This window comes from Canis aureus, chromosome 18 (genome assembly GCF_053574225.1).
Source record: "Canis aureus isolate CA01 chromosome 18, VMU_Caureus_v.1.0, whole genome shotgun sequence".
Lineage (NCBI taxonomy): Eukaryota > Metazoa > Chordata > Mammalia > Carnivora > Canidae > Canis > Canis aureus.
The window spans coordinates 11,389,720-11,401,549 of record NC_135628.1 but is presented as its reverse complement, the minus strand read 5'-3'; positions in this window follow the sequence as shown (position 1 = coordinate 11,401,549).

Genomic DNA, 11,830 nt, shown 5'->3' with positions numbered 1-11,830 from the left:
TTCTTTTAAACTCCTTTCTTAACTCTCAGAAATATTAATATTAAAAGCCCGGTGTAGAATGCCTGGGTGGCTCAGTGGTTGAGCATCTGCCTTTGGCTCAGGTCCTGATCCTAGATCTGGGATCGAGTCCTACAGCGGGGAGCCAGCTTCTCCCTCTGCCTATGTCTCTGCCTCTCTTTCTGTGTCTCTCATTAATAATAATAATAATAAAAAAGCCTAGTCTCTAACCTTCCACAACTTTTCATGTTCATGTGTTCATGTACTCATGCATGTGTGTGCACATATATTCAGCTTTTGGTTTTATATTTGGTAATTATTTTTGTTTTTCCTCTTATTCTTCTCCTAATACATGATTCTTATTTTTCTATATTTGTTCTTCCATTCAGTTTCTTACTTAAAAATATATCAGGTTTGTGTAGTTAAAGTATGATCTCTGCATATGAAAGAAGGAAAATCTAACACATTTTTAAAAACCACTGTATAATTTTTATATGAGTGTACCATAACTTATCAAACTATCCCTTTATTGATGTACATTGATTTAATGTTGTCTCCAAGTTTTGCCACCATAAATAATTTTAAATAAACCACAAGGCCTTAATTTCTATCGGATAGATTCATAAAGGTAGATCATAACATGTATTTTTTAACAATACAAGATGCTATCAGATCTCTTGCTGAATTTATATTCATACCAGCCATGAATGAAGAGGGCCACTTTTTTTGTTTGGCTAATCTTACAGATTTTTAAAAACAGTCATTATTATTGCAACAATTTTTTTGACTATTAATTATGTTGTGCTTATTTTCATATGCTAGTCTATGACTTCTGTTTTTATTCCTTGCCTATTAAGAAAAAAATTCTATTATTTGTATTTTACTCATCCATTTGGAGAAAGTAATAACTATGGTAATATCAGTAATCTTTTGTCCAAAATTTCTGTGTCTTGGAAAGGTCTTTCAAGACTAATTAGCCATTAATATTATACATAGAAGCTCAATTCCAACTAAAGAAATTATCAAGATCAGTGTTCTCCAACAGAACTTTCTACTATTATGGAAAAGATCTATATCTGCAGTGACCAATATGGTAGCCATGGCCACATGTGACTGTAGGTGCTTGAAATGGAACTAATGTTAATGTGACTGAGGAACTACAGACATGATTTTCTTTCATTTTAAATTTATTTATATTTAAATTGAAATAGCCACGTGTAACTAGTGACTCTTTTAATAGAGAGAGTAGGCTACCATTCTTTCAGGTATTTAGAATTGATTCTCTGGGGGTTGGGGGGGATGTGGTTTTAAAAATAAAGTGAAATGGTTATTTTTGTGTGAACAGTGTGTATGTGCTACTGAAGAACTGGTTAGAGAGTGACTCAACACCATCAGTCACCTTGATCTATTTTGGCAGGTCAAATCAATCAACTGTCTTACAATCATACTTAGCATTTAGATGCTTTTCAGTCAAAAATAGTACATGATTCTGCTCTACTATAATTTAATTGGTTAACTCTAAGAAAATGGTTTGTAATATTGAATTCATGCTTTTTTCCTTGTTGCTTTTATGTATGCATATGTTTCATAAGATATGTAATTTTAATTTCATAATATGTGTTGTTTTGATGGGTTGTAATATAACATCTTTCTTTCCCACTATTTAAGAGAGAACAACATTTCTTTTACCCAAGTTTTGCCTCATGTAACTTCTCAACAGTGGAATTTTTTTAAAAGGTAAGTTTTATAAAAATATTCTTTGCTTTCTGAATTTTTAATCTCCCATAATTAGCACTTGAAATTACTTTCTCTTCCCCCACTCTGATTTGATAACAGACTATCTCATTGAATCATGAGATTTCAAAGTAATTACCTAGAAGGTGGCTTATTTTTTCCTCTGTTATTTCTTTGCAGAAAGGGAAGTCAAGAAAAGTTCTGTCTTCTGTTACTGGCACAAATCTGGGCTTAGTAGAGCCATCCCAGTTTCTAAACCCTACCAGTGTAATATGCAAATATCAATGGCTTGAGTAGCAGAGAATGTAATCCTATTATAGTCTCAAATTTATCTGAGTCCTTGGAAATCCTGATTAGCCTTGGTAATCACCTGGCTCCTTTCTTAGATATTATTAGTATCTCTGGGGGTTTCACATTTTTCCATGTGAGAAAATATGATTTTGGCTACAACTGCTTCCAGGGTTCTCTTCTGTCAGAGAAATATCATACATAGACTTTGAGTTTTTGTAATAAAATATCTAAATAGACATTTTGTTACATATCCACTAATTAAAAACTGTCTATGCATTTGAAAAGTAAAACCACATTGAAGCTTGTTTGCAATATTTGATCTTTCTATTTCATTTACCAATCCAAACCACTGTATAATATAAGCAGAACTCTACTCCTATTTTACCTCAATTTTACATATAGATTATGGAGTATGTGAACTTTCCATAATATTTTCATGGTGAAGTGAATTTATATGTACTCAAGTACATATAAATATCCAATCAAGATTATACACTAATGTCATAAAGCAAAAAAAACAATGAATTTGGAGGCGTACCTTCCCAGATTTGGCAATCATTCTCCCAACTTAGACTGCATTCTTTTATCGGTAAAAATCTAGCTAATTATACTTATTTAATACCAATTATTCCTGTGACAACAGTTAAATAAAATATATTACCTGCTAGTGATTACTACATTTCTATCCATATACCTAGTATTGGATAGTTGCTTTGTCTTCCCTTTCTTGTCAATTTCAATCTGAGATGATATATTTGTACTGTCTATAGTTTTCGCATAAAATCACTTTTAAAAGATACATTAAACTCAAGGAGTTGTGGGGAAAAAAAGCTTTCAGGTCAAATTTAACTGAATTTGAGTCTCAATGATATCAAAACCCTACAATATAACAAGAGACAGCAAAACCCAAAAATGTGAAGCTTGCTAAAAATAGGAAGTTTAAATAAAACTAAAGTGTGGGGATCCCTGGGTCACTCAGCAGTTTAGCTCCTGCCCTCAGCCCAGGGCCTGATCCTGGAGTCCCAGGATCGAGTTCTGCATCAGGCTCCCTGCATGGAGCCTGCTTCTCCCTCTCTCTGTGTCTCTGCCTCTCTCTCTCTCTTTCTCTCTGTGTCTCTCATGAAAAAATAAATAAAATCTTAAAAAAAAAAACAAAACTAAAGTGTATCTGATAGTTTGCAAACATAGATTAAAAGGGCAGCTTTAGTGATAGTTCAACGTGGCTAACTTAGAATGTCATAAAACATGTATAAATTCCTAATAAACATTTATTAAGAAAACTTAGAAATTCTAAATCAGAAGTATAAGGAAAAGAATGCAATTATTAAAGCTACTTGAATATAACATTTTTGCCGATAATGTATTGTGTAAGATTAAGGATAATTGTAAAGACATTAGCAAGGCAGTCTTCCTAGCAGCATTACTTTCCCTTCTACTACCTTGTTGGAGTGTGATAGCAATGACACTATGCCAATTCTGGGCTTAGCCTTTAGCAGGACAGGCAGCTTCCAATTAAGTCTCTAGGAGGTCTAGGACACCATGTAAGAAATCCAGTGACTCTGCTGAAACACATGAAGAGACTCTGAGGCTACGTATAGAAAGTGACCCAGTTGAGACCAACATTCCCATCATCTATCTACCACTTTGAATACCCTAGAATGTCTCTGGTAAATGCTGCCATTTAAAGCAAAAACAAACAAACAAACAAACAAACAAAACCCACATATGAGCCCTACTCAAATTCCTGATCCAGCAAATCATGAATTATAATAATGTGGTTTTTGTTTTCAAATATTAAGTTTATGGTAGCTATTTACACCATAATGGATAACAACAAAAAAATGCAGAAGTGAGGGAAGAGTTCCTTGCCATTTGCAGTTGCATACACAACCGCTTCATTGGTTTTAACATATTAACTGTAAAAATAGTCATCCTAAAATAATTTATACAAACTTGTTTATTTGAGCAGATTAACTGACCCAGAGTTTAATTAATGTGTGGACAATCTTTGCAATAATTATTGGTCTTTACTATTTTAATTTATAGAGCCAACCTGTTGTAAAAATCATGAAAATTTGCAGGAAAATGTGATATTTAGAGCAGCAGCATATTGTTTTTATAGAAGAGAATACTGGATTTTCTATTAAAAAAAATAAGATATTTACTCTACTACTCATGAGCCTGGAGACTTTGAACAAGTCACTGCCTTTGTAGATCTTAAATTCTTCATCTATAAAATTAACTCATCAGATTGCCTATCCATACGTAGCTTACAGCTCTCTTTGAAGAATCTCTAAGTTCCTATTTTATCATTGCATTGTATTCTTTAATGAGATGGCCAGTGAGATGCACCCACAAGAGGGGACAAAGGAGAAGTACAAGAAAATTGAGTTAAATATACTCACAGTTTCTAGAGAGGCATAGTCATGACGGGCCATATGGGGGGGAGCACAAAGGGAGTGGGCTCAAACAAGCTGGTGGGGAGCAGAGAAAGCACAAGACCCATGGACAAGTGGGGGTCATGGTGGAGTACACAGAGAGGCAAAAAGCATGATGGGATATCATTTAATGGTACTAGATCACAGCAAGGGGAATATAAGAAGAAGAACTTGCAGCGGGGGTTGCCTCATCATGTGGGTAGACTTGGTCACTTGGATGGGGTGTTCACAGTCTATTTTGGGAGATGTTGAGGCAGCAGGGATATATGAAGTTTTAAAACTTACACTACAGTTATTAGATCGTGTGATAGTCTGTACATTTGTGTCCCCCTAGAAGTCATATGTCAAAATCCTAATGCCTAGCTTGATGATATTAGCAGGTGGGGGCTTTGTGAGGTGCGTAGGTCATCACGGTGGAGCCCTTGTGAATGGGATTTGCTCCTATGAAAAAAAGATCTCACAGAGCTGCCTGGCCCCTTCCACCACGTGAAGATACAAGGAGAAGTCTTGCCACCTGGAAGAGGCCCTCTACTCAACCATGCTGGCTGGCACAGTGATCTCAGACTTCCAGCCTCCAGAACTGTAAGAAATAGATTTCTGTTTGTGGTAAGCTACCCAGTTTGTCGTTTTGTTTTAGCAGCCAAAACAGACTAAGATAGGTTGCAAATATTTGAGTCACAACTAAATTTATGGTACCAGACCTAGGAGGTTTGCGAGCAGATGAAGTCCTCCCTAACACCGAGTAGTATAGTATCTTCAATATTTAATATTCCTAAATATTTCATCCTCCTAAACTAACCCGTGATCATTTCCCAGTGAGAACGACTTGTATGCAGGAAGGAGTCAATACATACTGCTTGATCCTCATGTGTTGGCTTGTTAGGTAACAGTTGTAGTTTGGGGAATGCTTACTTATATATTATTTATTACAGAAACTGTATTTTCTTATGCCTTATGAGAGTAATTCAGTATATAAATAATTTGTATCTTTCCATTAATTTGATGCTTTCTCTACAATTCAATTCATACTTTGAATTTACTTGTGATAGATTTAAATTATAAAATAATATTAGAGATAGTTTAAAATATATTGTTAGCTATAGGAGCTCTCTAACTTAATTGGCTTCCCTCAGTATGTGAGTTTTGGGGAGAGCATGGTTACTGTATGTAGGTTTTACCTTTAGATTCAGGTGGATTGGGTACATTGTGGATTTCACAGTACCATTTTCTGTCTTCTTGCTTTCATTTAAGGTGACACTTTGATCAAAGGTGGCAAAGCATGAAATTATGGCCAGCTGTAAAAATGTCACATGCTATTTCAAAATCTTCCTGCAGCTGGAGAATTTCCTGATTATCTGGATCCACCATGGGAATTAAGATTCAGTGTGCCTGACATTACAGCATGTTTTAACAAGAGCACAATTATATTCCTACCCTGTTCCAATATAGAGTTGCCTAGTCAGAATTGTTAGACAAGTCCATGGAGGATTGGAACTGTCACCAAGCATCAGCTCACACAGGAGAATAAAATGAAGTCAATGGTTTCTGCCTTTATGAAAATCACTAATTGTGTTTTATTTAAAAATATGTGCTCCCATGCCTGGAGCAAGCCCTGAGAATTTAAGAAAATCAATTTACTTTCAATTTTTTATGGCAAAATATTTTATATAATAAGACCAGTTAGCTATTTCTCCCTCTGTAAAAAAAAGAACAAAATTATAGGACATATGCAGTAACTGTCACAATCATAAAAAATAAGATTTCAAAAATATGTCCGTAAAATTACCGGCTTTACTTTTATGGAGAGAGGGAAAATATCTTTTGTGGGCTTCAATCTTAGTGAAAAATATTGATTGAGCACTTACTTCATACCAGACATTTTGCTAGGCACTAGGGTACAAGAAATACATAAATACTTATTCTACTTGCATGGAATTCACAGGCTAGGAGAGGAGACAGAAATTTAAATAAGATTAATTCCCTAGTCAGAAAAAAAGATAATTACAACCTAAAGATAGTAAGGCTGTCTGGTAACAGGTTCAAACACAGTGCTCAGGCCTAACAGCAACTGCAGAAAACTTAAGTCTACAAAGAATAGCAATCATTTCTGGGAATGACAATATTCACCTGTTTATAATAATTGTGATTAATGTCTGTCTTGCATCTAAATTCAAGAATCACTTAAACTTGTGGAGCATTGTCAACAACACAAAGTTTTCAACTCTATTTTATTTATTTATTTATTTATTTATTTATTTATTTATTTATTTATTTAGACAGAGAGAGAGAATGAGCAGAGGGGGAGCAGCAGAGGGAGAGGGAGAAGCAGGCTCCCCACAGAGCAGAGAGCCCTGGGATCATGACCTGAGCTGAAGACAGATGCTTACCCAATTGAGCCACCCAGGCACCCCCTTTTTAATTCTACTTTTAATAATATTTGGTGTTTGCACCTAAGGGGAAAAATATAAGAATTCTAATATAACTAGCAGACATATCATAACAGGAAAGCTATAGGAGGAGCAAACGGTGAGTTTTGTGAAGGTGTCTTGGCAGCTGCACAAGAGAAAGGCAGACGAATGCCTGAGAGGTATCTGAACTTCTGTTATCTCCCCCATGTCTGTGAGAGCAGCTTCCATTCTTTCCATCAAATATTGAACAAATATTGAACAAATATTGAACAAATGACCTATTTGAAGACAGAGCCATACTGCTCAAAATAGTCTGAGTATTTCATGTACTTCTCTCTCCCTGTTAACACCATGGGAAGGTGTCTCCATTCCTGTGGCAGGCAAGAGTAGGTAAGTCCCATCGCAGATTTGACCCACATCTTTAACTTGACTTCTTTTGAATCCTTGAGGCTCATGGTGCCCATCATTTTTGTGGTTAGGAAGGACACCATGTACTCTATAAAGTTCTGCCTTTTAGCATTTTGGGGATTTTTCTCTTCCCACCATCAGACTTGACCTATAAAATATCTTCTGAAAATATGAACTTAAATCATTATTGTTAATTAAATTTGAGGCATGCCTTTTATATTTAAAAGTATATACCTGCAATTGACTTTTTGTTCACGAATACTACTTACTCAGTAGTTGCCACCTGAGTGCTGGGAGGCACGTTGAGATATCCCTTCCAAAGTGAAAGATAAATTCTTATACCTGGCCCCTCCTACAACCAAAAAATAAAAAGGTACCAATGCCTAGTGTACTCTTTAGATTTTGGAGGCAATATATTTCTCATTTGGGTGTATTACTCTGGCTCGTTTGTTGAGTGACCTGAAATGCTGCTAGTTTTGCATGGAGCCCAAAGCTGAGGACTTTACCATTAGTCCAGGCTTCTCTGCAAGCTGCTCTGCCTCTTGGACCACATGACTCATCCAGTGGTGCTTGAAGTGTCAGTGGCAGATAAGGATGCTGTGTGGAGCCTTCCACAGGCTCAGGGGAACCTCACTAAAGTTTGATCAAGGACGGAGCCTGGGAGATGCCATCAGCATAGCTACAATTTTGTCAATTTGGTTGATCCTATCAAAGACTCAGCTGTTGGTTTCATTGGGTTTTCTTTGTTGTTTCCCTGTTTCCATTTCATTTATTTCTGTTTGAGTTTTATTATCTTTTTTTATGCATGATTTACTATTATTCTGTTTAATTATTTTCTAGTTTTCTACAGTGGACATTGGATTAAGACCTTTTTTCCCCAAAATAGGCATTTAGAACTACATGTTTCCTTCCAAAAACTGATTTATCTATGCTTGTAACTTTTCACATGTTGTGTTTTTCATTTAATTAAAAATATTTTTTTAAATTTCCTTCACAGTTTCTTCTTTGATGCATGTGTTATTTTTTAGAAGTATTTAGGAGTTTCCCAACCTCTTTCTATTATTTCTGATTCAGTATTTTTAAATATTTCAGTCCTTTAAAATTATTGACTTTTGATTTGTGGTCTAGCCTAAGATGTATCCTGCAAATGCATGTATACATGAAAAGAATTGATAGAAGAGTCTATAAATATGAATTAAGTTGACTAGGCTGTTAGTGTTGGTCAGATCATGTATATTCTTACTAATGTTCTACCTAATTTTTAAAACAATCTATTTTTGATATAAAGGTACTGATATCTATACCTATGATTTTTAAGTTGCCTACTTATACCTTCAGTTTGCCTAGATTTTGCTCCATTGTCTCTTGTGGCTCAGTTTTTAGGTGTATATATATATATATATATATATATATATATATATAGCATTATACTTTCCTGATATATTAATCCTTTTGTCATCATGAAATGTCCCTCATTCTCTCTAGTAATATCTTCTGTTTTATATCTGTTCTGTCTGCTATTAATATGTTCACTGAAACTCTTTTATTGTTACTGCTTGCATAATGCAACTTTTTCCATCCTTTAAATTTCAATCTATCTATAGATCTACAGATAGGCTATAACTGAATAGTGTCCTCAGTTGAGTTTAACAATCTCTATCTTTTGATTAGAGTTTTAATCTATGCACACTTTTAAGATACGACTGATATTACTGGATTAACCTCTGCCATTTTGCTATTTATGTATGTGTCATGCCTATTGTTTGTTTTTTTCTTTACTATCTTATTTTGTGATTATTATAAAGCTTAATTTTACCATTTTAATTCCTCTATTGTTTTTTAGCACTTTTTTTTTTAGTTATTTTCTTAGTGATTGTCCTAGAAATTACAATATAAATCTTAAATTATCGTCATCAATTTCAGGTTAATACTTAGTTAATTCTGGACATCAATAGCAGCTTTTATCCAGTATGCTTACATTTTTATTCCTTCTTTGGCACTGTTATTTTCTTGTATCTCATTTATGTATGCAATAAACCCAACAATATAGTCTTATATTATTGGCTTTTTGAGTAATATTTTCTTTATTTAAGGAGAGAGAGAAAAATATATTTGCACTCATATTTATCCATGTTTTCATCATTGATACTGGTATTTATTTATTTATTTATTTATTTATTTATTTATTTATTGTAGATTTGAGTTACTACCTGATGTCATGCACTTTAAAACTGAGAGACTTCCTTTAATATATTTTAAAGCATATCTGCTAGGTATAAATTTACTTAATCTTTGTTTATTTGTGACTGTCCTATTTTCTTTCTTTTTTATGAAAGTTTTATTAGTATACATTTTGCAGTGATAGGTTTTAATTTTTTCTTTCAGCACTTTGGAAAAAGCAGCTCACCACCTTCTTGGATTTCATTGTTTCTGCTAAGAAGTTAGCAGTTAATCATGTTGTTGTTTCCTTGTACATGATTAGTTATTTTTCTCTTTCTGCTTTCACAACTTTTTAATCTTTGTCTTTTAGCAGTTTGACTATTATTTGTCCAGACATATATCTATCTTTGTCCCATGTGAATTTTTTTTTAGCTTGTTGGCTCTGTAAATTAATATTTATCATCAAATTTGGAAGTTTTTAGGCCGTTATTGTTAAAATAGTTTTCTTCCCTTTACTTCTGGGACTCCTATTACATGTAAGTTGGTGTGTGTCATGTTATTCCATAGGTTTTTGAGGCACTATTCCCCTTTTAAAAATCTTTTTTTTTTTTTTTTTTGGCTTTAGATTGGATAATTGAAATCGATCCATCTTTGAGTTTGATTCTTCTTCTGCCATCTAAAATGCTATGGGGAAAACTATTTATTTTGGTTATAGTACTTTTGAACTTTAGAATATCTATTTGGTTCCTTTTAAATAGTTTCTGTTTCTTTATTGAGATTCTCTATGTGTTTCTTATTGACTACATACATTTCTGTAATCTTTAAACATGGCTTCTTTTAATTCTTGAATACGTTTATGATTTCTACCTTAAAGTCTTTGTTATGGTCAACATCTGTACCCACTCAGGGACAGTTCTTATTGTCTTCTTTACTTCTTGAGTGTATGTCACATTTTCTGTTTCTTTGTTATATTTCATAGTCTTTTGTTGAAAATTAGCATATTAGATAATATATTGTACCTAGTGTGGTTTCTGCAGTAGCCAATGGCTCTGCTCAGTTTAGTTTAGATTTTTTCTTATTTTTGATGTTTTAGCCTGGCTTCCTGGGGTTTCTGCATCCACATACCCCAGTGATCAACTAGGGTAGGTTCTAGGGTGTGCTCAAACATTGGGAACGTGTATGATTTCTGCCTTCTGTAGATAGTTTAGTTAGGGAGCTCATGTAAAGTTCAGATAGCTTCAAGTCTCTTTTGACATTTGCTTTCCACTGTGTCCTCTTGGATATCTCCTGCATGTACAGGTAGCCTGAGAGCCAGCCAGGGATGAATCCAGAGTTTGTCTCACTCTTCCAATGCTCTTTCATTCCTTTACTTTCTTTGTAAAATATATGACAGGTCTACTGATAGCCCCAAATGAGACTACAGTCGGAGAATGGCAGAACCCATTCATTTTTATTGAATGTGCTACTTTGCTGACAGTGCCACTCAGCCTGTGCTTTAGCCTCAGCTGCAGGTCACATGACAACACTCCGCATGCAGAAGAGCTCTGGCTTTACGCGGTCAGCACCCACTAACTGAGCTGGGCATGGCTACGAAAATAGGTCTAGGCAAAAAAAGCCACTATCTCCCATGGACTTTATCTAGTGTTCGGCAACTTTTCATGACTAAACACTCTCTCTTACTTATGGTCTGCTTTTAGTAGCGTCCAGAGCTATTTTTTGCAGATTTTGCCCAATTTTATAGCTTTTTTGAGGGGAAGGGATTTTTGAACTTCTTCTTTCTGTTACATGCTGTTAAAAAATAAGTATTGAGTGGAAACTTGATATATAACTATTAACTTACAATTTAATATAAGGTGACTATGAATAATACAGTATGAATCTGGGTTAGAAATAATTTTCAAGTCTATAAGTAAAAGTTCATAAAAGAGTCTAAATAAATATGGAGACACATGTAAAAACAATGTGTTGCTTCAGATGAATGGGAAAAGCTAGTTTAATAATTTTACCTGGTGGTGGTATCCATGAACAAACCATGTGATTTCTATTGCATAGTATTTTGCCTGTTTAATTTCTCCTGGCCAGTTACTTCCTATTCTTTTCTTTGTTAATTATTACTGAAATGTCTAAAATAAAGCAAATGTGACTCCTAGAGTAGGTTGGGGGTCACTTTCATGTGCTGTCATACACTCTTTCTTATTAGAAGAGATCACCATTTGTAATTAACTTACTCATTTTATAATATCCTAACATCTTGCTTTCCTAAGAGATTTTAAATTTCATAACAGGAAAGACTGTCTTGATAGTTCATTGATGTGATTTCATTACCTAACACAAGACCTTGCACTAGTAGACTCTCTATAATTATTTGGTATTTCATGCCACAGATACATATGT